The 26,709-nt window shown below is 41.3% G+C and overlaps 1 protein-coding gene across 2 annotated transcripts in view; it reads right to left on the bottom strand.

Annotated features, from left to right (window-relative positions):
• The window catches only part of LOC6606763 (trophoblast glycoprotein), a 41,251-nt gene extending 14,818 nt beyond the window's left edge, over positions 1–26,433 (bottom strand). The window contains exons 1-3 of one of the 2 annotated variants that reach the window (XM_032721475.1): positions 25,764–26,433; positions 15,609–15,677; positions 561–625 (exon numbers count right to left, since the gene is read on the bottom strand). The gene's annotated coding sequence lies outside the window, so the exon portion shown is untranslated. Of the gene's footprint in view, positions 1–560; positions 626–700; positions 722–15,608; positions 15,678–25,763 lie in introns of those variants that run through there. The other variant, XM_002031524.2, reaches the window with a different exon arrangement.
• Positions 26,434–26,709: the final 276 nt, after the last annotated feature.

Raw genomic sequence — 26,709 nt, 5'->3', positions numbered from 1 at the left:
CTGGGAATGGGGAAAATTTGTACGTGGATTTCCCCCACTTTTAAGCGATGAGAATGGCAAGGCAAACATCTGCTGCAGCTCGTTGCGCTGCTCCATCTTTTTGCGCTGGTGCCGAAGGCAACGCGGCGTATGAGCAACATCGAGATCTCTTGAGTTTCACGCAGTGCGGAGACTGACAAAAGTTGGAGTGCCATGTTTGTTATGAAATCCCCCCCTGAATGGCTCCCCTGTTCATAGGCAGTTGCCTGCTTCTTAAGCTCTCATGCCAATGCCCTTTTAGTTAAAATCCCATTTAATTAAACCATTAAGTCTGACATGGCCTTAACTGAGAGTTTTCCGCATTTGTGTTTGGCTCCCTTGCAAAAGATAAAGAGCCAAGGCAGAGATTCCCTTTGGTTTAATGAGCAAATGCTCCACGGTCCACGAAAAGTTGTGTAATTGAAATTGCGGATGTGGCGAGAGTAAGCACTGCAAATGACTTTCAGTTTGCAGTTTTCGCTGTTTGTTTCACCCTCAGTTTTTAACATGTTTTCATTACCGCGCAGCATCCCAAAACTTACCTCAAATGATTTATTTATTTGCCGGTTGCACTGATTTGTTTGGAATTCACTTAGGCGCCAAAGTTCTGCAATGGAAATAATTGAGAGAAACTTTTTAGTGCGATATGACTAGTAATGTAGAGATAACTAATCAAACTAACCTGATTAATAATATGGTAATAAATTATGGTTCAGTTGGCATTTAAGTATAAAATCTAGTAAAACGGAGACAGTTAATATAAGCAAAAAAATGTGCTGCAATTAATTGAAAAAATCTCGTGAATGTCAAACATTTTATACACAATTTTAATTAAACGTCTGTTAACCAGTACCAGAAGTACTAAAAATCAATAGAAAGTAATTATTTTTTCATTTTGATTAAATAGATTGCCGTTTAAAGACGGCTTAAAAGCATGCTGCGTTAATTCCATGAATCAAGTGCGCTTAAAGAACATTTTCGATTTCCGGATTTCAATTTGGTTCTTAAGCAGATGAAGAGTGGCTTTCGGCAGGCACTTGTCAAGGCGCTTAATTATTATCCTCGATGGATGGTCCAGTGGCTTTGTCATATTCTGATGACCCAGCCCCGAGAACCTTCTGCCCATTTAGTGCATAAATCTCTGGGCAATCCCTTCAACTGCAGCAGGGACTAACTACGGTTGGTCAAGAGAGGACGGCGACTAAGCACAAAAGGGCGCCTCGAGCAGTTTCTCGTCGTCGACTGTGGGCCACATGACGTATGCGCAATATGCCATCAGCCCGACTGAGGACTTAATTTAAAGCCGCTTTCACCAACAGTTTTCCAGGTCCAGAGCTCAAATTCTGACGGGCCGTAATCAAAATAAAACTGCAAATCTACTCCTCTATGTCTGCATTTAATTATGGGTTTACACAGGCAGCCAGACAGATGGACAATTAGTGCCGGCCATGAATTATGAGTTCTCGGCTTTTTTATTTTTCATATTTTTCCCTCGTCGGTTTAAGTAAATCATGGTCATGGAGTCGGACTCGGGGCTCATAAAATCACTTTAAACAATAGCTGGCGTGTGGGCCAGTTGGGTATGCGATGCAAGGGCCAACAAATGTGTAGTTAACTATTATGGCTGCCAGGAGTTGGAGCGTATGCTGAGCAGAACTGAACTTTTGTGCTTCATTTCCGTTTCCGGTTGCGACTGCACATATGCAAAGCATGCCAAGCGACTGGCGGCGTCGGGGGCGTCGGGGTTATGACAGCATATGGATAATGGCAAAACGTGCCGAATGCCAAAAAGTTTATGAGCAGAAAAGACAATGTCAGAACCGGGGGCGTCTGACTGGAGACTCCTAGTGAGGGGGCGTGGCTCACAGAGCAGTTCGCTTGTTTTGACTTTCAATTGGAATGCTTTCCTGCTGCCAGAGGCTCCTTTGCCTACTGTTGCTCATGCTTTTTGAAATATACTTTTCCGCCATCATTTCTTCCGCCTTGGTAGAACTTTTGATTGGCGCTTCTTGGAACGCTGAACACTCACTAAAGTTTCGCATTGGTATGCCTGCATAAATATTGGCTCCAACCAACATTAAGGAAAGTGACGTTGTCACAGCAAAAAACAAAGGGAAAAGCTTTATTGACGAGCTAGATAAAAAAAGCCCAACAAAAAGGATGTTTCCTTGGAATCGAACGGTTTCTTCTGTTTGTCCATCTTGTTAACCTTTCTGTTACACCCTCTCCCCGCCTCCATTGTGATGCCTTTCAAGATAAAAACCTAACTTAACCCAGACGACTTGTTGGCCAAAAACCCATAAAGAAGTATGAGGAAAGAAGGCTAAAATGGGGAATTGTTTTAGCCTTAAAATTGTGGGTCAATTGTCGTTTTTGTTCGTACTTCACATTGTTTTATCTTCTTCTCATTCTCCATTTGTCGATATGTTTATGAACATTTCTATGGCATTTTATGTGACAGGCAAAGCAACTATGAAATGGAAAGAAATTTGCATTTTACATTCTGAGCTGTCCTGCCTTAATGTCCTCACTTGTGCCAGCTGGTAAATATATGTAAATCTACTCAAATTGATATATGACAAAGTGCAAATTTGCTCTAAAAATATACTCAATTTGTGTGGGCAAATGAATTTTTTAGTTGCTAATCAGTATTATTGATCTCTTTAAGGAGGCACAAGCTGATAAGTAGTGAAAACTAATTTACGAATACAGCAGATTTCTGTTTTAAACACATCTCTCGACTGTTTGTCATCAGGCGTCCTCCAAGGAATAAAAAGTTGATTGGAAGAACAAAACTCATTTTCCCGACTTCTAATTCCGTACAAAAATTCCCAGTGGCCGGGTGTCAAAATCAGGCCGAATTGGATTCCTCCTCGCCCATCAACTTCTGCCAGCTGTCCCAAAACAGCAGAAAGGCGCCGACAACAATGAATGGGATATATCTGCAGCCGACATGTGTATAACAGACAGAGAGAGTGGGTGGGACAGAGACGGACAGTATGACAACGTGTTCCATCAACCGCACAACAAAGGACAACAACAACAGTCCCTGCAGAAACAACAAAAGCATCAACAATAACCCGTTGAAGATGGAGATGAAGAAGGATTTATTGTCGGTGGACCGAAGGCATCGTAATGCACATATTCGCAGGGATGGGCGGATGGTCGGTTGGGCGGTTGGACGGTGGACTTCGGCCTTCAGGGGGCGGTCGATGTCAGAAGTCTTGGCTATCAAAAGATTAAATTGAAGACCCCGAAGGCAAGAGAAGCAGCAAAAATGTAGCCTACATTCGAGCGTCACTGCAAGATTTTGACATGCAAATAGAGTAGAATATGTGTAATACCTTCAAAATGCTATGGAGCAGCCAATAGAAACAAATTTAAATATTTCCATTTATTCAAGAATAATATATATTTTCACTAATAACTTTAAATTCATTTAATTTTTTAAGGGTTGCTGTGTGAAAATGAATACTCTTTATGCTTTTTGTAGTGCATGAGGCTAACACTATATTTTTGTAAATTTCATTGGCTTAAGGCGGGATTTTTTTGCCAAAAGAGGGAAAGTGCCCTATATATGTATGCATGTGCTACTTACCCACATACCACACGCACGCAGACATCTTATTCCGGCAAATTCAAATTTGCCAACTCATCAGCAAAATCTCTCTCCTTATCTGCTTTCCTCTGCCACTTCCTTGTGCCCGCTTCTTCATGGGATTCATGGGATTACTTCGCTTGCGGCCTGCCATTCAATTAAGTCATCACCGCCATGCATTTTGACAGCATTTAACACGCAAGCAGCTCGCTGCCTCCCAGCGACCACCCCCCCCAATGCCACCCGCTTAACCCCATAGCGACTTGTCGAACATGATAAATTTGTGGGAAAATACCAGTTGGTGCGGCTGAATAAAAGGGGAGTGGGGCATTTTGGAGCATCATTCCGCCCCCTCGAAATGTTATTGCATTTTTAGCACCACGCCCCCATCCAACGCGAGTTGCGTTAATTTTGCGCCAGCTGTCAAATGTCAAAATGTCAAGTGAAACAAAATTTTCGCATCATGAGAAATGCATGTCAGACTCACACAAAGTCTCCATGGAGCGCGGGCGGTACAAGTGGGTGTTGGGGATGTCGGGGATGTAAGCCAAAAACTAAGCGACAGACTGCTGCATACTTTAGTTGCCACCACCCCCCGGAACCGCCAATGGAGTGGTTGCCTGGCTGGAATCGTTATCGAGTTACCCAGCCGGAGCTCGCTTCATCATCATCAAACGGAGCGTGGAGTGGGCTGAGAAGGGGTTAAGGGGCGTCAATCTGCGTGATGGAGACGGCGAAGAGGGGGAGGGGGTGCGGGGTGGCGTAGGTCGGAGGGCAGGCGGTTGAGCAAAGCAGCATCAACATCATGATAATGCCCATTATTAGCAGTGGCAAAGCATTTGCATGCATTTTAGAATTTGTATATTCCGCCAACGCCGCTGAAATTTCTCCAGTGCTTATTACACTTAGCAGCAGGTTTTGGGTTTGTATAGAATATTCAACTTTCATTTTAACATTTTTAACTTACTTTTAATTAAGTATATAATTTAATGTTATAATCTATATATTTTAAACCTTGCTCCTGCTGACCAGTGACATTGCTCCATAGCTGGTTAACAAGTAGCATGTCAGTGGTGCGAAGAGCATCCGCTGCGGGACGACCTCAGACTCCACAGACAGATGGAGGCCCGCAAAAACAGCCAGTGTCCTGCCTCCGTTGCATCCCCGAATCGGAAGCGATTTATGCGCACATTATAAGCAATTACACGGCCAAGCCAGCTGGGAACTGGCACTAGTGCCACTGCCACTTCAGCGCACAGTTACAGTTAGAGCAGCACTCACAACCACCGCCACATCCACATTCACTTCCATATCCATTTCGATAACTATTTCGGGCGCTAATTGAATCAGCGACTCATGACGAGAGTAGTCCACCTCCCCGGAGGTTAAGCGATGATTTGATTTGCCGCTCAAGTGTGCCATAAAAGATGCCGCTGCGGATGCCCATACATATGCATGAGCATCGTCAGGGTGGTGCCCTACTATCTAAAATTAGACAACTCTTGGTCATTACGAGTGGGATTTAAGATTTAATTTTAGAATCCTCGGCACTCATTATCTACCAAAACTCTCTACCAAAACCGCTCTACCAACGGTGCGTATGCGTAATGTGATTTAGTTTGCCAACCGCCATCTTAAACGAACTTCGTTAATGGGCCACCCTAATGTATATATTAGTACATCTGCCCTTACGTGAACCTTGATCAAGTGACTCTGAGTGCGGTTTGTGTGCCATTCGACACTTTGAGTGGCGACAGGCCCTGGGCGAAATCAATGCAAATGGGAGTGGCACCGACAGGCCATCTAGGTCTCCATAGTAACCTCCGTCTCTGCCTTGATCTCTGTCGCAGGCATTTCCATCGGGATGTGGTGTAATTAAATTTCACCTGCCTTGGGCCGTGCGAAGGTAGTCGACGGCTTAATGGAGTCGGATCTGCATGAAATTGCTCATCAAATGATTTGCCGGAGGAAGATCCACTTAATGCTCTTACGAACGAATCCCAAATCTCGGCTGTGGGCTAATGCTTAAATGGATTTCCGTGCAGCTATGTCCGGCTAATTGCAACAGCTCAGCTCCACTCGCAGTTAAGCACCTTTCAATGTGTTTGAGTGGCAAAGGCTTATTACTTTCCCATTATTCAATCATGCAAACGAAAATTGGACGAGGCAAATGCGAAATTCTTGATTCGTGACAAAGTGAAAAGGGGAAATGCCAAAAGGCAGAGGGAAAATGTCCACAAGAGTTGTAAGGGCGAGAAAAGAAAATAATATAAAATTAATAAAGTTCAAGCGCTTGGCAGGGAAAACCTCAAGTAATATCAAAAGGCTGAAAGAAAGATTTGTTAACCGAAGGTAGAAACATGAAATGCCCTTTCCACAAGAAGATACTTCATGATTTTTACAATTAATTAGTAATGTTAACCAATTGGTATCTTTCTTGTAATAACATATGTTTAAGTATAGGATAGTGGATTTACCAAAGTAATGCTATTAATTTAAGTATTATTATTGAGTACATTGAGTCCAAGTTGATGAACTAAAAGACCATTCGTCCAATTTAAGAGTATTCAAATCGAGCCCAATATTAACTCCACTCAGAAGCTTAATTAATTTCTTATGCCTTGTCGCATTGCTTTTCCATCTGAAGCTTTTCTTTTTTCACTTTTTTGTTTTCCTTCCTTCTTTTTTGACATTTTATCTTGTGATATTGACGTTCAAGAAGTTGCCCCAAGGAGTGGTGGTGCTGGCAGAGCTGGCAGTCGAGAATAATCAACGCACTCATTGAAAAATGCAGCGCGACATTTCCGCTGCCGCTGGCAAGGCGAAAAAGAGTTGTAGGAAATGGGGAGGGGCAGTAGGGGGATTCATCTGGATCGAGCTTCATGGATGTCGCCCCGAAGGTGTCGCCCACGTCTACCCCTCAGTCCCCTCACCAACACTCCGCATTTCTTGCACTGTCTCCGCTTGCCCCTTCACCTTACAGACCCCCCCTCCTCACACACCATCTGCCCAATCTTTCATGGTCTGTGCTTTGTGCCTCGGGCGGCGTGTCGGGTGCGTGATTTATGTCACACGAAATGCAAATACATGAGTAAACATGCAAGCCCCGGCGCAGACAAATATTCACATCTACATGCAGAAGTGCACACGAAAAAATTACGAGCCTAATGCAGTTAGGAAAATGAATATACCGACTTGAGTTTGAATTGTGCTAAGGTAGATAATAATAACCTAATCCTACTATTAAGTTTGTTTAGTTCGAGAACAGTGCATTTGCTTGATTTACATGGAACTATTAACAAATCACACTTTTTTCTCTTAGTGCCTGCATAGAAAATCATCCATATGCATGCTCACATACATATATTTATATGGTGGGAATGGTTATGGAAATGCGATCGGAGTGGGAATGGAAATGAAAATGGGAATGCGAATGAGAATGAGAGTTGGTCTATGTGGTCGTCTAACACAAAGTGGAGACCCAAACATTTCACGTTCCTCAAATAAACTGCACACGAGCGGATTAGATGGGGAGCGGCGGAGCGGGGGAAGATTGTCGGGCATTTTGACAGTTGGCAGAACATTCTTTCTAATAAATTTATGCGGCATGCGATATGGACTAGAAAATAGGAAGAGAAGCGGGGAAGCCCCCCGGAAAAGCGGCTGGCAGACAAGTGAATTTTAACTGTTATACATAGATGTGGTGCTAAAGACGCAACATAAACGCAGATTGTTTGCGAATCCATAGCAGCCACTTGTCAGTATAAAATGTTCAGTAAAATGATTCGAATAGTATTCATTTTAAAGTGTTTTGATTTGAACTTTGCATTTTTGAAGGAAGCACTATTTCTTATTTATTATTTCGATTACTCGTTAATATTGACAATATTTCGCTTATTAAAAGTATGCCGAGTGCAAAAATAAAAATTCGATTAAATCAGTTAATTATAACACATTAACCACTCGGCAGCGCGCGATCTGAAGAATTCAATTATAATTAACGGGTATTCTGATTGATTTCAGTGGACAGTGAGTGAATCGATGTGAATCAGAATGTTATGCAATTTAAAATTATTTAAATGCACACTTACACATTTTAAGTGAGTGGAAGCAGTTGAACATGCACAAGTGCATTACATACAACAAGTGGGCAATTGTTATAATCTGCTAATGAGCGCCACAAAATGTAAATCAAACATTTGGCTTTAATGCATTTTTAATGTGCTCAGCTGGTGCGAATCGTTCGGTTGGATGATTGAGTGAGTGAATGAATGACTGACTGGCTGATTGATGGCGTCATTTTAATGAGGCCCATTGGCAATTCGTTCTAAATTCGCATTATGCAATCGAACTTCCACCTGCTTGCATTCCCTAGCATCTCGCCCCATCTCACTCGCCCGCCCGAAGGCCGTCTCTTTCTGTCACTTTCGCATGCATCGCTGGCCCAGAATTTGGTTCAATAATTTTTCAAAGCTCGCAGCAAGAGGAATTTGTGCGAAGAGTCGTCGGCGCCTTTTTTGAAAACTGATAACAATCTAGGTGCTAGCTATGCTCCCTCTCCTTCTCACTATACGTCGTGCTCCCTCTCGCTCACACACACGCGAACAGTAGGACGGCGCCGAAATGAAAAGGGGCGAGTGAAATGCAGAGGTGGAAATAAGACAAGATAAACAAAGTCAGACAGTGGAAAAATGCTGAGGTGGCCCCACAACACGAACACCAAGTAAACGTTGCTGCACATCTACACTGGAATACAAATTTGTCGATATATCCGCAGGAAATTTGAAAAAATATTTCGTCATGAAATCTAGCTATAATTATTACAATTACAAATTGAAATGAAGTTGCGTTTACTTTGTTCCTTTCAACTTTAAATAGTTTGGAAAACTATGTGGCTTACTTTATTCAGCGATGCTATGATTCCCAATACGTTCTAGAATAGTAGTCTTGAAGCCTTATTGTGTTTAACCGATTTTAACATACTTTTTAAATATCTTAAAGTGGTGGAAGTTTGTTTTTCAGTGCTTTTCCTCAGTTTGTGTTGTTGTGGCTGTTGCTGCTTCGCTTTTGTGCCGTTGTGTTGCGAAGAGCGAGCTGCAGCATAAAGCAAATCGTGTCAATGACATTTTGTGACACACACACCAATGCACGGCGACGCACACACGGACATAGCTACATGTGCGTGGGCCAAAGGGAGAGGGAGAGGAGCGGTGATAAGAAAGCTAGAAGAATGGAAAAGAAAGGCCGATACAAGAAATTGCTTTACAACGGTGGGGGTTCTGGTTTTCTTGTCTAACCATTTAAGTGGGCGTATGTTGCGCCTGTCACAAATAAAAAGGGAACAGGTCGGATGGAGGGACTGAAGAACATAATTTACGGTTAGCTCAGCGCTGCGGTTGCTATTAATAGAATTGCTTTTGGGGTCATTACGTTGCTGTTGTAGATATAGCTAAAGGTATTGTTGTTGTTACACGTTAATGCTTAGTCGGGCTACAAATGCAGTTCGTGGAAAAAATCCTGCCAAAACGATAAATACATAACAGAAAATAACAGAAACAGAAATATTTGTATTTTTGTTTTCAAAAATGTGTAAGCACCTATTTCTCCCTGTGTAAGATTATCAAAAGATTAAACACATCGATGTATACTTATTTAATTTATTGAACAGCTGCTAATTTATTTTAGTGCACTCAACTAAGCGTGGGATCAGATGGAAACTTTTTATGTCCGTGTGCTGATGATTATTGGATATCATTAAATAGTTTTTGTTATTTATAATCATCTTAATTTCCCTATGTTACTTTGAAAACATATTTCAAAGAACTGACCTATTTTAGGTCTTCTTAACTAGGAAAGCTTTCAAAATAAATTTAGTAAAACCAATGAAATCGTACTATTATTGCGCAGTTGTTAGTATACGTGATTTTGTAATAGCAACGGATTTAACATGTTTAATTAACTAAGCAAATAATCGCCGATGGCGATGTGTAGGTAAATATTTCAATCAAATCAAGTCCTCTACCATTAACGGCATTGTCATTCACTCTTCGTTCTGTCAATTTTCGCTTCGATTTCAATTATTTTTTATGCCAGCTAGCATCGCATCGATCCAGTCAGCTCGGACCGAAATGCAAACTGAGTTGCTCGTATAACCATCCGCCCCGTTGGCCCGTTCCTCTCGCAGAATGGCCTGAATATATAATACGGAACAATTCAATTTCGAATTTTTTCTTGTTTGCTTCTAGCTCCTTTTCTTTTTTTTGCCTGATGCCATATAATTTTATTTTTAGCTCCCTTCTTGTTTTTGGTGGCCATTTAGCTGACCGCACTGGTTGCAACACCCCCTTGCACCTGCCTGCTTGCGAGCCGCCCAGCTCGATGGCATTTCAAGTTAAAAGCCATGAAAATCAACACATAACAAACCCAAAATCGCGGTATGAATAAAGTTTTGCGGCTTTGCGGAAATTGTAATTTAAAACTACGCCTCTGCGGTATTATTGTTCTCCTTCGTTGAGTTGAGTTGTTTTGCCCACTTTAGTTCTTTTTTTATGGCCAACGGTTCATATGCAAATATACATATTTAATTTCATTACAGCGAATTTTTTTCATTGTTGGCGTCATTGAGAGTTCATAGAATAGCATTGCCAACAATTAAATGAAATGCAAATAAAGCGCTATGTCCAGAAGGGCAACCGGCGGCAGAAAGTAGCGCTAATCAACAGGCGGCGTAATAAACAAAGCAAAAAGGATTTGAAACTGAATACTATGTCGACTAGCAGCTACTCTTCATGAGCTCTCTTAAATGAGCATATATAAAAAGAAAAAAAAATATATTGCAAAAAATGCATCGCACTAAATTAAATATGCGAAAAATTGTCTGAACCGTTAAAGGTTTTTCCTTATGCTGATGCAAAATTCAATTAACAAGCCAAAAATCGTCCACCGAATGCGGCATTTCGTGGCATTTCAATACGGAGGTTAATCATTCATCGGTCGATTTCCGATTCTCTTTGTGAGTTCCGGTGACGTAATCAAGATTCTACAGGTAGCACAACCTTTGCTAGCTCATATGCCGCAATTAAAGTGCACTTTAAAAAGGGTATGTGCAAAAAGCAAACAATTATATCCATTTAACGCAGATGTAGTTCAACCACAGACGACATTTAAACTACTTTTTGCGCACCATGTGCTAACTGTATAATATATTTGCACTTTCATGCAACACTATATACACACATCGCAATAGTTTTAAAGCTTTAAGCGAGAGGAAAAATTATTGAGATTTGTGAAGAAGCTTGACTTTTTCGCTTGCAATTTGACAATTTTTAGCACCAATTACCAATGTCGATCGTCACTCTTGTTGGATGAAAAACTAGGAAATTTGCTTTCACTGCTGCCGCTGTCCCGCTTCCTCGCTTGCTCTGTCTCGCTTGCTCCTTTGCCTGGCTTTAGCTTATTTAAACATTCTGCTTATATATTATTTCTGTTGCGGCAAAACTTGGCCAACTGACAGACGACAAGGCAATGTGTCAACCCAAATAGAGAAGAAAGAAGCAAGCAAAGCAGCATAAAGAAGCAGGCCAAAGAGGAAATCCAGATGAAAAGCCCGGCTCTGAAGTCTGGGCCAGCTTTTCCTCATACCTGAGATGGGAGCCAGAAGTTGACGACTTTTTTTCAGTTAGTGGTGACTCCTGAAATTAGTTTGGGCTTAAATATGCAAACTTGCAAATAAAATGAAATGGAAATTGGACAAGAGTCGGGGAAAGACACAGAATTTCCGGAAACTTTTTGCAAGGAAAAAAGTAGCAAAACAAAACCTTAAATTTATAAGAGTGGCTTCTGGAAATATTATATAATATAGGAATAACTTTAAAGATAAATATTTTTTAGGCTATTACTTATGTTATACAAAGTTTTCCACCGTCAACACAACTACATCTAAATATATATACCTAATTCATGGATAATGTCCCAAATTTTCTTTCATCGGCCGACCACAGTTTTATCAATCAATCTCTATAAATACTAAATCCAAACCAGACATCATCCCATCATCATTTTTCTTGACTGTCGTTCAGCACTTTGGCAGGGACAGAATCAACTACAATTCATCACCAACTGAATGTCATGGAACCACTCTGCCTTATCCACCAGCTTCCCTTTGTGCCATCTGCGGAAAATTACCCTCCCAGCGAACTTTGGCCTGCATAATTAATGAATTTACACATGCATAATTATAATTACCAGCAGCGACTAACTGCCAACTAACATCAGTTTTTGGGGGATGGGTGCCTAATGAAGTCGCATTGCTCGGAGGCAACTACAAAAAACAACCAAGAGCAACTTCATCGAAAATTCAAACCAATTGGCAATTTGTGAGCCAGCTTTTGTACTCGAAAACCCCAAGCCCCTTTTTTTGCAATGAGTTTCCCCCACCGATTTGAACCATGTTAATTAGCTGTTTTTCTGATGGGCGGGGGGTATGGTTTTAAAGGGCGTGTAACTGTAAATTGTTAAAATAGGGCCCAGACAAACAACAACGAACACAGCCGAAGCGGAAGTGGTACACGGAAAAAAATAATCTTATATCAGCATTTTATAGCAACGGAAGAAGTATTCACTCAGATAAGAAAAATAATTCAAAAAGTGATTTGAAAAGTACCGAATAGCGTTGATTGAATCATTGGCACATGAAATGAAAGTCAATGAACATGAATATGGAAACTTAGAAGTCTGTTAAAAATATATTATTTGCCGTGCAGAAACACTGGATTTAATCACAGCCTCCTCGCCTCTTATTTGTCCTAGCTTGATTACTGAATAATTGAGTGCTGCGTATAATGAAATTCGTATTCAAAATTCGTCGTCATTCAGTTGCTGCCGCTGAATCAGAATCTGACTAAATGTTTGTCGAGCTAAGGGACTGTGGGTGGGTGGGTTTGGTGTATATGAGTAGGTGATGGTGTGGTGGACTGGGGAGTGAGCTTTCAGAGGTGAGTAAGTGCGTTTGTGTGCGCGTTCCCGTGTCTGTGTTTGGTTTGCGTAGCCGACTTGCATACGTAATGTCCTTCCTCCCTTTCACCAACTCCCTACCGCCTTGCCACCCCCGGTTGCCATGAAACCGCTTCGGATCCGCCTGCCCCACCCCTGGCCATCATCAACGCAACATCATTCAACGCTTTTATAGCCATTCAACTTGACGCATCCGTTTTGGCCAAACTTTTTGGCCTGGGCCGCAGCTGAATGGGCTACGAGGCCATGAGCCAAGTTCCACGGGCTGCCGCTAACGGGTGGGTGGTTCAAGAGGTTTCACTGTACAGATCAGCGGATATTATGACGAACAGCAGGTTATTAAGACCAAGCTAGTTGCGTATTAATTGAATAGATTAAATTCAAGTTTTGGTTAGAGGCTTGTACAGTTTTATGTTACTACAAAACACTTATTTGTACGAAATGTACAAGCCGAATAGCAAATTATAGAAATTTTGAAATTAATATTATTATCTTAGGTCGATTTATGTTTTGATTTGTTTCGATAGGATTTTCCAAAATATATTTGTATTATTCAGCTTTTTTTTTACTAAATCTACAATCAACTTAAGGCACCCCTCGCCTCGGGCTAAAGGGCAACTGCAGCTTTGTTCTAGAGTCGTGGGAATAGGAATGCGATGAAAGGCAAATCCTGGAGCGGAACAAGGACTTCTGAGCAGGTCTTGTTATATCCAGCTGGCTCCAACGGCGGCTAACAAGTCGCGCTCGCTTCATTATGTGGCCTCTTCCTCGTATTACCGCTTTTATGTCACTTTTCACTTTCTCACTCGCTGGCTGTCTCTTTTACCCCATCTGACCCTCTCGCTCTCGCACTGGCTACGCCGGCGTGTCATTTCGCTTGGTTCATATAAATTGTTTTGGGATTTAGTCGCACGCTTTTCCTGCCTTTCCTGCCTTTTCCGAGCCCCACACCGACCCCCCGAGCCAATCCCCCCCAGACTCGGCTCACAGCTCCGGCTCATTATTGTCGTCGGTTTCGTTCGTTTCTGTTCTTAGTTTAATGACATCATTTTGTATGAAAAATTGTAGTTGCAACTGAGTGGAAGTGGGGAGAAGTATATGGTCGGGTAAGCCCTGACAAAATTATAAAGTTGAGCAATGATTAATGTCGGTACTCCTTCCCTGGCTTCCTATCACGCATATATCGCCTGCGTAATAATCCTTGTCATGAAATATTTCGACAGGGACATGCACATGGCTTCGTAAAATTAAAAAAAGAAGACTAAAGACACGGATACAGAGTTCATTTTTATATACTTTTTTTGTTAGCGAAGTCGGAGTCACGTTTCTCAAAGAAAAATGTATGAAAAGCAAGAAGAAATGAAAGGAAAATGACAGCTACGCGTTGGGGAATCACAAATTAAATACGTCGACAGCATTGAAAGAAACGATAAGTTAAGCATGTTTACACAAATTTGGCTTTATTTTCGATTTATTAAATTTTGGCCAGCCAATGAAGCGATAAAAAATCAAAGGAGTCCATGTATCGCCCTACATTTATTTTTATTTGCCAAAAAAATAAATTTTTTATTTTTTGAGTAACTTAAAAAAATGTATTTCTAAACACCTCAATGAAAAACCACAGGCTTGACTTACTAAAACTATGCGTCCAAATAGAAAACATGGCCAAGCACCTCATTTTCATTGTCATAAACACTTTATCTTGATTGCTTTTGCAGTCAGGTCTTAAAACCCTTTCGTGGTTACATTCTAATAAAGATATGAATCATAAGTCATCAACCACAAAATGGCAATGAAAGCGATGATGAGGCGAGGTTACAACCACACTCATCATATCCTTCCCATTCCGCAAATTTGAGTAACAATAAAACTGAATAATTCCTGCCCAACCTGCAAATTCTTTAGTTTCCTTTCTGTAAAACCACCAGCACACTTTGGCTAGGACTCTTGGCCAATATTTGCTTAGAGACGTGCAAACAGGGTGCCGCGTGCATTGTGTGCACGTTAAATACCGCATAAATTAAATTAATTGGCAAAGTTTATTTTTTATTACTTTGACGAGGCTGTAAGCCAGGAAAAGAGAGGGACAGCGAGTGTGTAATCACTTTTCATTGTGTACCAATCTCGGCACAGTCTCGGTGAAAACTTTTCAACACTTAGCTATACAAATGGACGGACTTTTTGGCATGGGGGCGTCCGTGGCATCTTGCGGTGGCACATTTAAAATTTAAATGGCTTCAAAGCGAGCATTCGCCTATATAACAGCCTTTTGTACCCGTCCACCCAACCATTTTCATTCCTGCTAATGAGTGGCAACCCTAGTGTCAACCGCAAGCCTATAACGGTGGAATACAAATGTCAAGCTTTGAAACAGCTGTCAGTTGTCACAAGTTAAAAGTCTACATAGGTTTACACCAAAGCACATTTAAGTTTACATTATTATTTAAATTTATAAAAACATAATATGAGCTCTACCTTTAAGTAGTATTATACGAAATCACAAAATTGACCGCATAAACATTGGAATTTTTATCCATGTAAAAGTGAAATTTCCCCAGTCTGCAGTCGAATTAATTGTTCCCCTGGTAAAATGAGGGACGAATTGAGGGGGTCGAAGGGGGTTTGGTTAACAAACATCTAACTGTCTTTTTGGCAACTTTACTCTCCCACTGGGTGCAATTAAAAATTATGTTTATATTTATTTTTCACTCCCTTCCCGACTTACAATACTCCTGAAATGACACTCGAAAAAAGAGGAGTAAGCGAACTATGGCAGGAAAACGGAAATGAAAACACAAAATGGACGTCAATGTTGACAGCTGACATGGCGGGGGTCTGTTTTGCTTCGGTTTACAGAAAACCAACGAAGGGTTGTATATGGGCATTAATGGCAACTTTTTATATGTCCGCTTATCTAGGTACCCTTAATCGTTGATGATGTTCTAGGTAAGAAGAAAAGAATGTTACAAATATTGCTTACCTTGTATGAAGTGATGTTTGTGAAATGAAGCTAGTTAAGTTTATACAATCGTGTACCATTCCATAAAGGCTGAAATTATAAATTAATGTTGCACTTATTAGATTTATTTTTAAATTTAAATATAAGTATTTGTTAATTTTATATTTTAAATATTTTAAATCCACATTAAATAGTGTATACACCTATGGCTAACCACATAACCCAGTTTCAATCGAGAATCAATGGCAATCAGTTAAAATCACATTACATAGCTCTTATACCATATAATAATATAAAACTTTGGTGTCGGTTAAGGAAAGCCGTAAACTTTTGATTCGTAATGCTTTTGTTTTCACTTTTTCTTGTTTTTCTTTCATTAGCGAAAAATCGCCAACTACATGAAAAACCCATAAGCCCATATCGCCATCTCAATTCTCAGGGACCAGCCTAAAGTTCGCGTTCCGCTCAGACTTCATTGTTGCTATTGTTATTCCTGATGGCCATTTCGCCGTATTGGGCGAGTGCAAGCGAGAGGCCAACGGTGTGCGAGTGAGACTGCAAATGCGGGACAGCGGCGGCGACACCAATATGCATTTATACGAGGCATCGACTGCAGATGCGAATGCATCAGCAAACAGAAAAAGCAACAGAAACAGAAACAGAAACAGTGCACAAATAAAGCAGAATGCGAACAAAAACAGAAAGAGATCTCGAAAAAAGACCGAAACACAATGGAAATGTTTGGTTTTGTGGGGCTTCGAGGATTTCGCGGGCAGATGTCTACGGAGTTCTATAAGCTGCGCTTTATAACTCATATGGGCTTGTTATGTGCCATGTTATCGTCTTGTCGCTCCACGCATTTGTCTTGATACCCAACTCGTTTTTTATTGCCCTTTTTTGGGCTTTAAAATAATGAGCTTCCGACAGGGTATTATGAAGGGTATGCAGGATAGTAAGTACATTCAATATATAAGATTGCACTATAAGTACCTCCTTTACTTAAGCTGAAAACATCGAAGACAGTCATAAAGCTGAAGTTCGATAAACACTACCTTCTGTTCCGTGCCGTTTCCCTTGAATAACGATTCAATGCCATCTAATGATCGATTGATCATCTCCTTTGTATAACAGGGCAACGTCCAGTCCATCTATGTACCATGTCCGCCTCCTTTTCGAGGAGTGGGCGGCCGGGAGCAGGCAGCAGAGCGGCAGCGAAGCAGACAGGGAAAAATGCTGTTGAACAAGTTTCGGGTTTTCAGTTCTCGTATTTTTTACACCCAGCCTGTAGGCTGACGAGTGCGTGCCTTATGCCCGGCATGGGAATGAGAATTGGTTTCAACGTTTTCTTCTCTTTTTTTGCCATTTTTTTTTTATTTTTTTTTTTTGCCATTTCTGTCTGGGAGGGAACAAAGTGCAGAGGCACTTAATAAGCAAAGTGTTTGCCCTGCATGGGCAACAGAAACTCGTTTATGCAACGCTCCTAACATCTCGCAATGCCTTATAGATGTTACTAAATTAAAACTGCTAAAACTTTGAACTGAAACACACATTGTAGGTGAAAAGATACAAACTTGTCATCAGCATACAACGAAGAGATGGCAGAAGTTTTCCGCCCGAATTCAATTTGAGCGCGACAACAACGGCAAACAAGATGAAGCTGCCCCAAAAGCTGCCGGAAAAGTCGAACTCAAATCTGGTGGGGAGAATGAACTTCTCGCTCCACAGATTGCTGACTTGCTGGGTAAAGTTTTATGGCACACCGCTGCCCTTCGCCAGCGTGGTCCATAAATTACGTTACGTATACGCAACGTTGGCGAGCACATAAAGTATTCGCCTTATGAATATAAAAAGAAGTAAACGCAGTAAATTAGGCGAAAAATTCAATAATTTTCCCAACCGAATGGGGACAGCAAACACGGAGGGGAGTGCAAACGATCTGAGTGTTTGAGGTTTGTGCCCTTGAGTGGCAAACCCAAGAGGGTAAACATTCTGGAGTATGCCGATAGCGGCAAAATCATGTAATGAGAATAACATTTAAAGTGGAAGTAACTCTCGTTGGTCTTGAATTTAAATTTAAATTCGATATAATAAGAAAATAGCATAATGATTTCTTTCTTTCTACTTTTAACTTTAAATGTCTGATAAATTCCAGCTAGAAATGAATTATACCCTAAACTTTTAAAGTATCAATTTTGTCCGACTAACCGCTTAATCTTTATCACACAGTTCCGGCAGATACATAATTGTGATGGGATCCCTCCACAAAGTTACCACAAGTTTTGGCCTCCTGCCAGCCTTAATTGGCCAGGCCATCACGAAAGCGGCAAGCAAGCAACACCCCAAACTAAATTACACAATTAATAAGCGCAGCCAACAAACCAGAACACAAGCCAGCCCAGATAAACAACAACAGCACACAATAACCGCACATTTAAGGCAAAAATCTGAACTTAAGCTGAGGGCCAAAAGGGAAAAGGGGTTCGGGGTTAGAGGGTCTGTCCAGCCCAGCGAATGCGTGGAAAAGTAACCATATCCTGGCCAAGCTTGACTCCTATCCGAAAAGCGACTCAAAAATTAATCAGGCGAACATAATGCAGCGGGCCAGATGAGGCAAAGAAATGCGATAAAAACGAAATGCGAATCTTTAAAGTATTGCCTGGCATACAAACATACATATATAGATAATGAAATACGAGGTTCCCGCAAGACCAAAACCAAACACAGCCGAACAAACTGAAGTTCCCTTTCAGCTCCGAACCCTTCTTGGCCCATATTTTCGTTCTGGCCCGAGGGCAGACAGGCCAAAATAATGGAGCCAATGGCCATGGAACAGAACAACAGAAACTACAGTGAAAGCACCCAAAATGGTTAACAAAGCAAAACATAAATAAAATTCCTTTCGAATTTGTAATACCCTGAAGGTAGGACAAGCGGACATAAATGATGTAGCGGTTGGTTCCTCTTTAGATTTAAATAAACTGCAAATGTTTAATATGTAGTAAATAGCGATTTAAATGTAGTGCTACTACTTAAAGGTAATTTAATAAGACAGCAAAAGCAAAGGAAGCTGTAACTATTAACTCGAGATGCTATTGTCAAAAGATTCATTCCAAATAGTTCAAGCACTGCTTGTCGAAAGAGTAGCGGCAAGCAAATAAAGTAACCAAGAGACCACGAAGACAAGGACGACAGGGAAAAAGCTCATAACCAAGGTCCTGGTGCTCGGCATTTTTGGGCAGCAGCTGCCAGACAATGCCACGCCCCCGCCCAAGCACATATGTGGGTGGGTGGAAAAACTCAAGCGTGGAATACATGGAGTTGGGGGCGAGTCCGATCCCCGAGTGCAATGGCTGCCCTGGGGCGGGGCGAAGAAGAAGGGAGGCGAAGTTATGGCCATAGACAAGTGCTCGACTTTCTTATCTGGAAGCAGAGAGTTTTTCGCCCACCTCCCGGCTTCCTCGTTTGTTTTTCCCAGCGCATGAAATAGCAAACATTTTCCCCGAGTCATCTGAAAAGTGGAAAATGGGCAAAAAATAAAATAATAAAACGGAAATCCTTCGCCACTCAGCCAATACTCATTAGATTTGTGCAAATACTTGGCTGCCAATACCCCAAGCCCCTCTGAACTTCTTCTAATGATGGCTTTTTCCCGATTTTCCCTCGCCATTCTCAAAAGTTATTCCACTGCTTACGCAATTTTTCATTTCGCGCTTGCTGCGCAAATAAATCAGAAAATTTCCAATTTTTTTTTCTTTTTTTTTAACGAGCCACCAGCATTTTCTCATTGACTTTTGCCTGATTTTCCTTTTCACTTTTTGGGGACGTTAGTGCACTGGGCGTGACCTGCAATGTTAACGCAAATAAATCGTTCAAGTTTTCGGTTTCCATTCCAATCGAATGTAATCAAAGCGGAGCACTTCACATCTCAAATATGTTTGCCATTACCCCATGTATTTCGGCCCGGTTGATGGGGGACTTTGAATTATAAGTTGCTACTTTCAAGCCAAAAGTCAAAGGCCAAGTGGCATTTACCAAGCTTACAGATACCATAAAATATTTACTGACAGGTTTCAATTTTTAGTCACACTTTTGAAAGGCAACATTCAGAGAGAGCTCTTTTACACCTATTGATGGCTCCACATGACGTGTTGATTTACCGAATTCAAAATGAAATCTGAAGTTTGAAAAGGGTAGTTTAAAAACACAACATTTTACTGCTGTTCTTATTGTACACAGTTTAAGCTTTAGAAAACATGATGCTTCTGATTTAATTACTTTCTGAAGTGGAAAATTGTCGGGCTCTTCTGCACAGATGGCTACTTTATTCCTGATTAGATTTCCTTGTAGGTTACAACTGGTAACATCCACTTGGAGATTTGTTCCCAATTGTCCCGAAGACAAAACCATTAGAATTTCCCCGCTTATTCCCACTGGCTGTCTCCATTCTCCATTCTCGATTCTATGTTCAACATTCTTCTCCCGGCTCAGTGAGTAATCCTGTTAACATGGGCTTCGGCCCCACTTACATGCGTCTCCCGCATTTGGAATTCAATAATTTCCATTTGTTTGCTACATAGTTGCCCCGTGTGGCCTCACCCCCCGCAATTAGCTACCCTCCGCATCCACTGAGTTGCACGAAATGTGCTCACATTTGGCCACAAATTAAACTAAACCCACTTTGGATGGAACCTTGTTTGCTTCTATGCGCCTTCGGCAATGCTAAATGTGTGGATAATGAAGGGGTTTTTGGGGCTTTCGGTTTGGGGAGCAGGGAAATATGGGACGGTGGTATAAACCAGGTGGAATGGCAGCTAAAGGCGAATGCATTCAAGGACCTTGCTTTGTATTTGCCATTCGCAATCAATTGCCACAATTTGTGTTGATATACGGATTGTGCCTGTACACTCGAGCTGGCATCTCGTTCGCATTTTCCCCCAATTTTTCAGCCAGCCTCCATTTCTCACCCCTCATAATTCCAAAGAAATATCCCATAAAATTGTGCAAAAAATCGAACTTTTTAAATTTCCATTCAGATTGATTTTCATCACTAGAACATATAAATTGCTTTTCCGACCTGTCGTGATTCCTCTCCATCAATACACCAGTTGGTTTTTTCGCTGGCATCGTTGTTGCATTTATTTAAAACTCAAATCGAATTGCATTTAAAGGCGAATATTTACAGGGCATCCACACATCCTGTTCGACTTTTGGAGCGGGGCCAAAAGTTCAGTTAAACAAAAATAGTTTGAAGGCTGCTCAAACTGGAAGAAGGAGTATCTAAAAATATCTGAGGTAGTCCAACCGATATGTTCATGTTCAACCGAACTGAATAATACAGTAGTGTACGTTGGACATGTGCTTATTCCTGAGAGGTAAAATCAATTTTGAAGCCAACACACAACAAGGTTGTTTACAAGCTGAAATGGTGCGCAAGCTGATGACTTTTCAGGAATTGAACTTATATGTTTTTAAATATTGACTTTGTCAAGTATTGGTTTCACTCGTTCAAGCCTACTAAACTAAGACAAATTAAACTGTCTGCAATCTTGAACTTAATAAAATCTCAGTTATAAGCCGTAGCTCATGAACATTTTGCCGCAATTAATTCATCGCCCACATTCCCCTCATTCCCCCGAGAGCTTCACTTAAATGTGGCCGCAATAAATTGCTTTACAAGCTGCAACAATTTATGCCTAATTATATTAAAATGTGACAGGCCATTGGCACTGCTTTTAATTTTGAAATAGGGCGCCATTGACCTTACATCTCATAGCCCCATGCCACCAAAAAGTCAAGATGTTGATGCCACTCCCCTACGACGCTCAGCCCCTCAAAAGGAAAAGCGGCAGCAGCTGATAGCTGTAATCCGACCAGCTTAGGCCATTCCAGACCTCCTCAGAGAAACCCTACTTTCCGTTTTTTCTCGACCCCGCCGACGGAAGGAGAATGGCCCGGCAGTAATTCACACAATAAGCCGCAGACAGCCAGCCAAAATGAGAGAAACAACCAATATAATTTTGAAATGAGGTGGTAAAAGCTGGTGTGTTACCTATTAAAAACCATAAAATGTGGGTTAGTTAAGAATTTCTCTATATAACAAGAATTACTTGATATAAGAGAAATTTCTTAGAATTTCTTGATATAATAGGAATTTCTTGTTAAAATAAGAATTTCTAGATAAGATTATTTTTAGACAATCTATTTTCCACTTTGAATAATTATGATAACATCTGAATTGCATCTGAATTCCCATTTTAAATATGAATAGAACCAAAAACGTTTGCTACCCTATAGAATTTCCGGAATAAATAGATGCTGGAGAAAGCAGAGCGCGCAGAAATGAGAAAAGAAAATTTTCACGAAGCTTGCTGCTTGTGGCACGTTTCACCCACACACACACCGACTCACGCACACACCTGAGCGTGGCTGAAGAGGGTGGTGGTGGCGCGGGAAGGGGGCCAGACTTGTGGCATGCCTCAAAGGCAAATGTGGCTCAGACGGAAAACGCATACAGAGACATTTCGGCGTGCCAGAGCTAAAGATGGAAAAAAAGAGATGCGAAATAAAGAAGAAGACTCTACCCACTGGAACTTTAGTAGCACATCTCTTTAACACGTAAGCGACAATTACGTTGCCGCAGTTGCAGTTGCAAGATACAGATACATCAGCAACAGCCACAGAAACGGCCAGGAAAATGGAGAGAAAAATCAAGCCGTGAGTCATAAATTCGCTTCGACGCCTCCGCGTTTTTTATTTTGTTTACGCTTTTTTTTTTTGCGCAGACACAGCAGGGGAGTGGTGGGGGGATAAATGCAGCCAGCCAGTCGGGTGAGAGATAAAGATAATGTATGCGGCATGGCTTACACAATGTATCTGAGAGATACAAAACAATTAAAGGCAGCCGGCAAAAGCTTTAATTGTGATTTTATGCAAATGTTGGCCAAGCCCCAGATTCTTTAAGGTTCTGCCAGTCGATTGAATTAAATTTCCCCTGCAGGCTTAACTCGCTTTATGGAATATTTATTCCACTTGCAAAGCACCTTCTTCTTTCCTGACTCATCCCCACTGTCGGGACTTTGGTTATTGTATATTTTTGCTGCAAATATTTTCCCCATGAAATCAGCAACAGTTCTGCGGGTTTCCCCCCGCTGGTTGTATCTGAATTTTGTGCTAGCTGCCTGGTTTAGACCCGCTCACTCCTTCGCATTTGACGCACTTGCAATTTAGTTGAAATTGTCTTGCAAGCAACACAACAATAGCAACGGCGTAACTGCCCCCATCTACAAACTTCTAGTTGCTGTAGTTGCAGATTGCAGATTGCAGGCTGCGATCAAGTTGCAGTACGCTTATCCTTAATTCTTGACTGACTTTGATTGACAGGAAACTTAGATGCAAGTTACTTCTAAATTATATCAATTGTTGGGCAAGATTTCCCCTTATATTTGATTAGGTACCTGAGAATATATACATTTCTTTAAGATTTTATTTACTGGAATAGGTGCATTAGTTTAGCGGCGGCATGTTTAGTCATTTCTTGAATTGATTTCAGTTTGACTTGTCTAGCTGCATATTTTCATTCAATTTCCTTTGGCTTACAATATTCTTTGTCCAAATTTTTGGCAATTTAATTAAAACACTCAGATATTTCTGGTTTCGTCTCCTTGGCAATCATTGCAACCACCTGACCAGAATTCTATCCGCAATGGCCCAGTTTGAAGCAGAGAGCACTGCAATTACCTACATCCCTTGGCCAGGCCACAAGCTAAGTAAATATCTCAAAACAAAGGTAACTATTTTTGTAGCTCAGTTTCAACCACAGCAAGTAACCTTTCTCCCGTGCTGTCAAGTCGAAAGTCCAAAGTTATCGCCCCATAAATGTAAATGTATTTGCTTGCCATTTTTGCAAATATATCCTTGGCTGGACATGAGAAGTAATTAAAGAAAATATACTTTGTTTTTCTTTCATTGGCTTTGCGACTTAAAGTGGGCGGAAATGGGGCAAAAGCAGATCATGAACATTTGCCACCGAAATAAATTTCCATTGAATTTGCTGAAAAGGGTTCAAGGATATGGACTTCCTTCCTGGCCAGGGCAATAAAACATAACAAGTTGTCACAAGTGTGACACTGATTGAAATTATAAACTATCACCAGCAGGGACATCCCTCGGATGCGTAGATACACCCACACACACACACACGTGCGAGTGGGTGTCGTACCATGTATATTATTTGAGATTTTTGCATACAAATTATGCCAAAAGTCTGTCCCCTGGCAACTCCAGCAAATGTATTCCAAATATTTGCCCAGTGAAAGTGTTGCAGATACAAGGACTAGAGGGGCTGTGCCAAAGGACGAAGGTTTGAGGGGGAAAATATTCGGTGGCTGGATAAAGTTTTGGCCTGCTGCTGTGCGATAGAAAAAATATTGTTGCGCATTAAGTCTGGCTTGCTGGGCTAGTTGGCAGTTTTAGTCCTCGGCTCCAGTGGCAGATGCACTGCATCCCAAACAGCCTGCATATTAACCTACCCAACTTCCATCATCATTCTGGCTGCATAAACTTTTAATTTGTGCGTAGCTAGCGAAAGTATATGAAAAATGGCACGAAAACAAAAGTTGCCCATAAAAAGTAGACGCATGGATGCAGGTCCATGGACACCATGGACACACCATACAAGGAGGGGCAGGGGGGACAGGAGTCCGTAATTGAGGCAAACTGTGAAATACGAGTACATAAAGTCTCGGCAAAAGCAGGCCAAACAAATTAAAAAGGCGCAAGCAGCGGGCCAACATTGGGGTAGATCGGGATACAGGGATTGAAAGATAATTAAGTGAGTGCGCAAAAAGATGAAGACCGCAAACGAGGTAGTCAAAGTATCTGATGTCCTTAAAAAAATGATTGACTTAAATATTAAATGCAGTAAGAAACAATGTATTCATTACAATGTAATTATTCTGGGGGCTATATTGGTTAGGTTTATTTTGTAAATATAGGAGTTAATAGAAACTCTCGGCATTAAGGCTGGAAAACAAGCTCAGTCAATTCAATTCAACATTACTTCATAGAATTTTCCTCGTTTATCAGGTATTGATTAGGCGAATAAACAATGCAGGAAACCAAAGCCAAATTCTTCTACATTGAACAGCAAACAAATCATGCTACCAATAGTAGCCCCACGATGGCCAAAACTAAGTAGACGGTGGGGAAAAGAAGGAGTTAAGTAAATTTCAATTAGTGAGTACCTCTCGCCATAAAAAGGGCTAAATAAGAGCCTGTGAAGCAGGAAGAAGTTCACCCAAAAAAACAACTCTTTCATAGTCCTGAAAAGTTGGCTTCGGCTTAAAGTTGACAATTAAAAACTTTTCGGAGCTTTTCGTGTTTTGTTGTAGGTTCTTTTGGTTGTTGTTGTTTTGCCTTTGCTATCGGTTGTTGTTGCTTTTTCTTGTCTAAATTAGTTTTTTTATTGCCCTTACATACAGTAGTATCATTTTTTTAACAAATTGGTTATTGAGTTGGCAAGTTTAATGCTAATTCAATTAAGTTCCAGATTTAATTTCAAATAAGTCCAGAAGTTCTTATATTATACATTTTTTAAAACTTATTTTAATATTATATATATTTAATATTTTCCTAACTTGAGCAATATTCAAACCTATAGTTGCTATATGATCAATTAACTCCTTTTGAATATGATGACTGAAAAGTGTAGTTAAAACTGCAAGCGTGTAAAAAGTTCGTGTATCTGAAAGTTGGCAATTTTTATCTATTTTTTGCCAACATTGAGAGACAAAGTTTGGCAAAAGCAAAACTGTGCAAATTAGTTTAGTTTACTGGTGTTTTGTTGTTGCTCAAAAATGATTTACATTTTCTGGGTTCTCGAATCAAATTAGAGTTGTCTCCGGTTCTGCTTGGTCAAATGAAGAATGCCTCAACAAGTTGTTGCTGGTTTTTTATCTCTTTTTTTTTTTTTGTGCAAAGACTGGTGAGTGGGGATTTTTGGGGGGAGGGGAAGAGGAGCAATTCTTAGGGACAGATTCTCCGATCAAATTAAAGTTACTTTTCACATACGACAAAAGCCAGTTTGCGACTCCGCTGGACGTCGGCAGCGAAAGCCGCGACATGTGGGCGGTAAAACACACACACAGAGATACACACGCACACCACTGCACAACTCACCTCGGTCAAAACGCTGCGACTGCGCTGCTTTCGATTCTGCTGCGGCGGTTCGAAACTGGTTTTCGTATGCTATAGCTATATGCTAAATGCCATTTGCTATATGTACATATACAGTATTTCTGGCTTAGCTTCTCTTCTCGTCCCGTCGATATGTGCGTGTATATGTACTGCTTTGGTATTTCACCTCTTCTTCTTTTTATATTTCCACTATATATGCGTTTTTTATGGCGTTGCGAAACACTCGAGTAGGCTTGTGCAGTTGTTGTTGTTGTTGTTGATGTTGTTGGTGTTGGGGGCCTGTGGGTTCTGTTGGCCCATATGAGACAAGCATTCAATTAAGCCCCACAATTGGCCAGCAAACAAAAGAAATCACACAAGTAAACACAATTCCTCACTGTTTCACCCATACGAGCACAGCTAACCTGTGCGCTTCACTTGTCGCGCGCGCGCTTTTCCCCAGCTTTTCCTCGACCGCGTGGGCGCAGATGTAGGCGTTGGGTTAATCGGAGCGGCAGCGGCGGCGGGACGTTGGACGGGACAGAACGGATCGCCAAGCGGCTGGCTAGTGGTTCCAAAGTACGTGGCTAGCAGCGAGATTCACCAGAACGATTTATCGAGACGACAAACGCGCGACGACACATCCGCACAGCACAAAGTTTATAAACAAACTGAAAACTGTAGCCGAGCAGCGACGCCGAGCGCCAATGCCAGCAGCGACGCGGCAGAGGGACGGCAGAGGGGCAGCCCCACAATGGCAGCCGGCTCCAAACGCGTTCGATGGTAGGTAGCAACTCCAACATGTTCGAAGGACAACGAAGAGTGTGGATGTTGGGGCTGAGCTGCAGTAGGAACTAATTGATATTACAAAACTGTTGTAATTGAACCTTTAATCAGGCCTAACTTTAAAGTAACTAGCGTTTAATACGACAATTTAAAGTGGTCTAAA

This window comes from Drosophila sechellia, chromosome 3R (genome assembly GCF_004382195.2).
Source record: "Drosophila sechellia strain sech25 chromosome 3R, ASM438219v1, whole genome shotgun sequence".
Lineage (NCBI taxonomy): Eukaryota > Metazoa > Arthropoda > Insecta > Diptera > Drosophilidae > Drosophila > Drosophila sechellia.
This window is presented reverse-complemented; position numbering and strand designations above follow the sequence as displayed.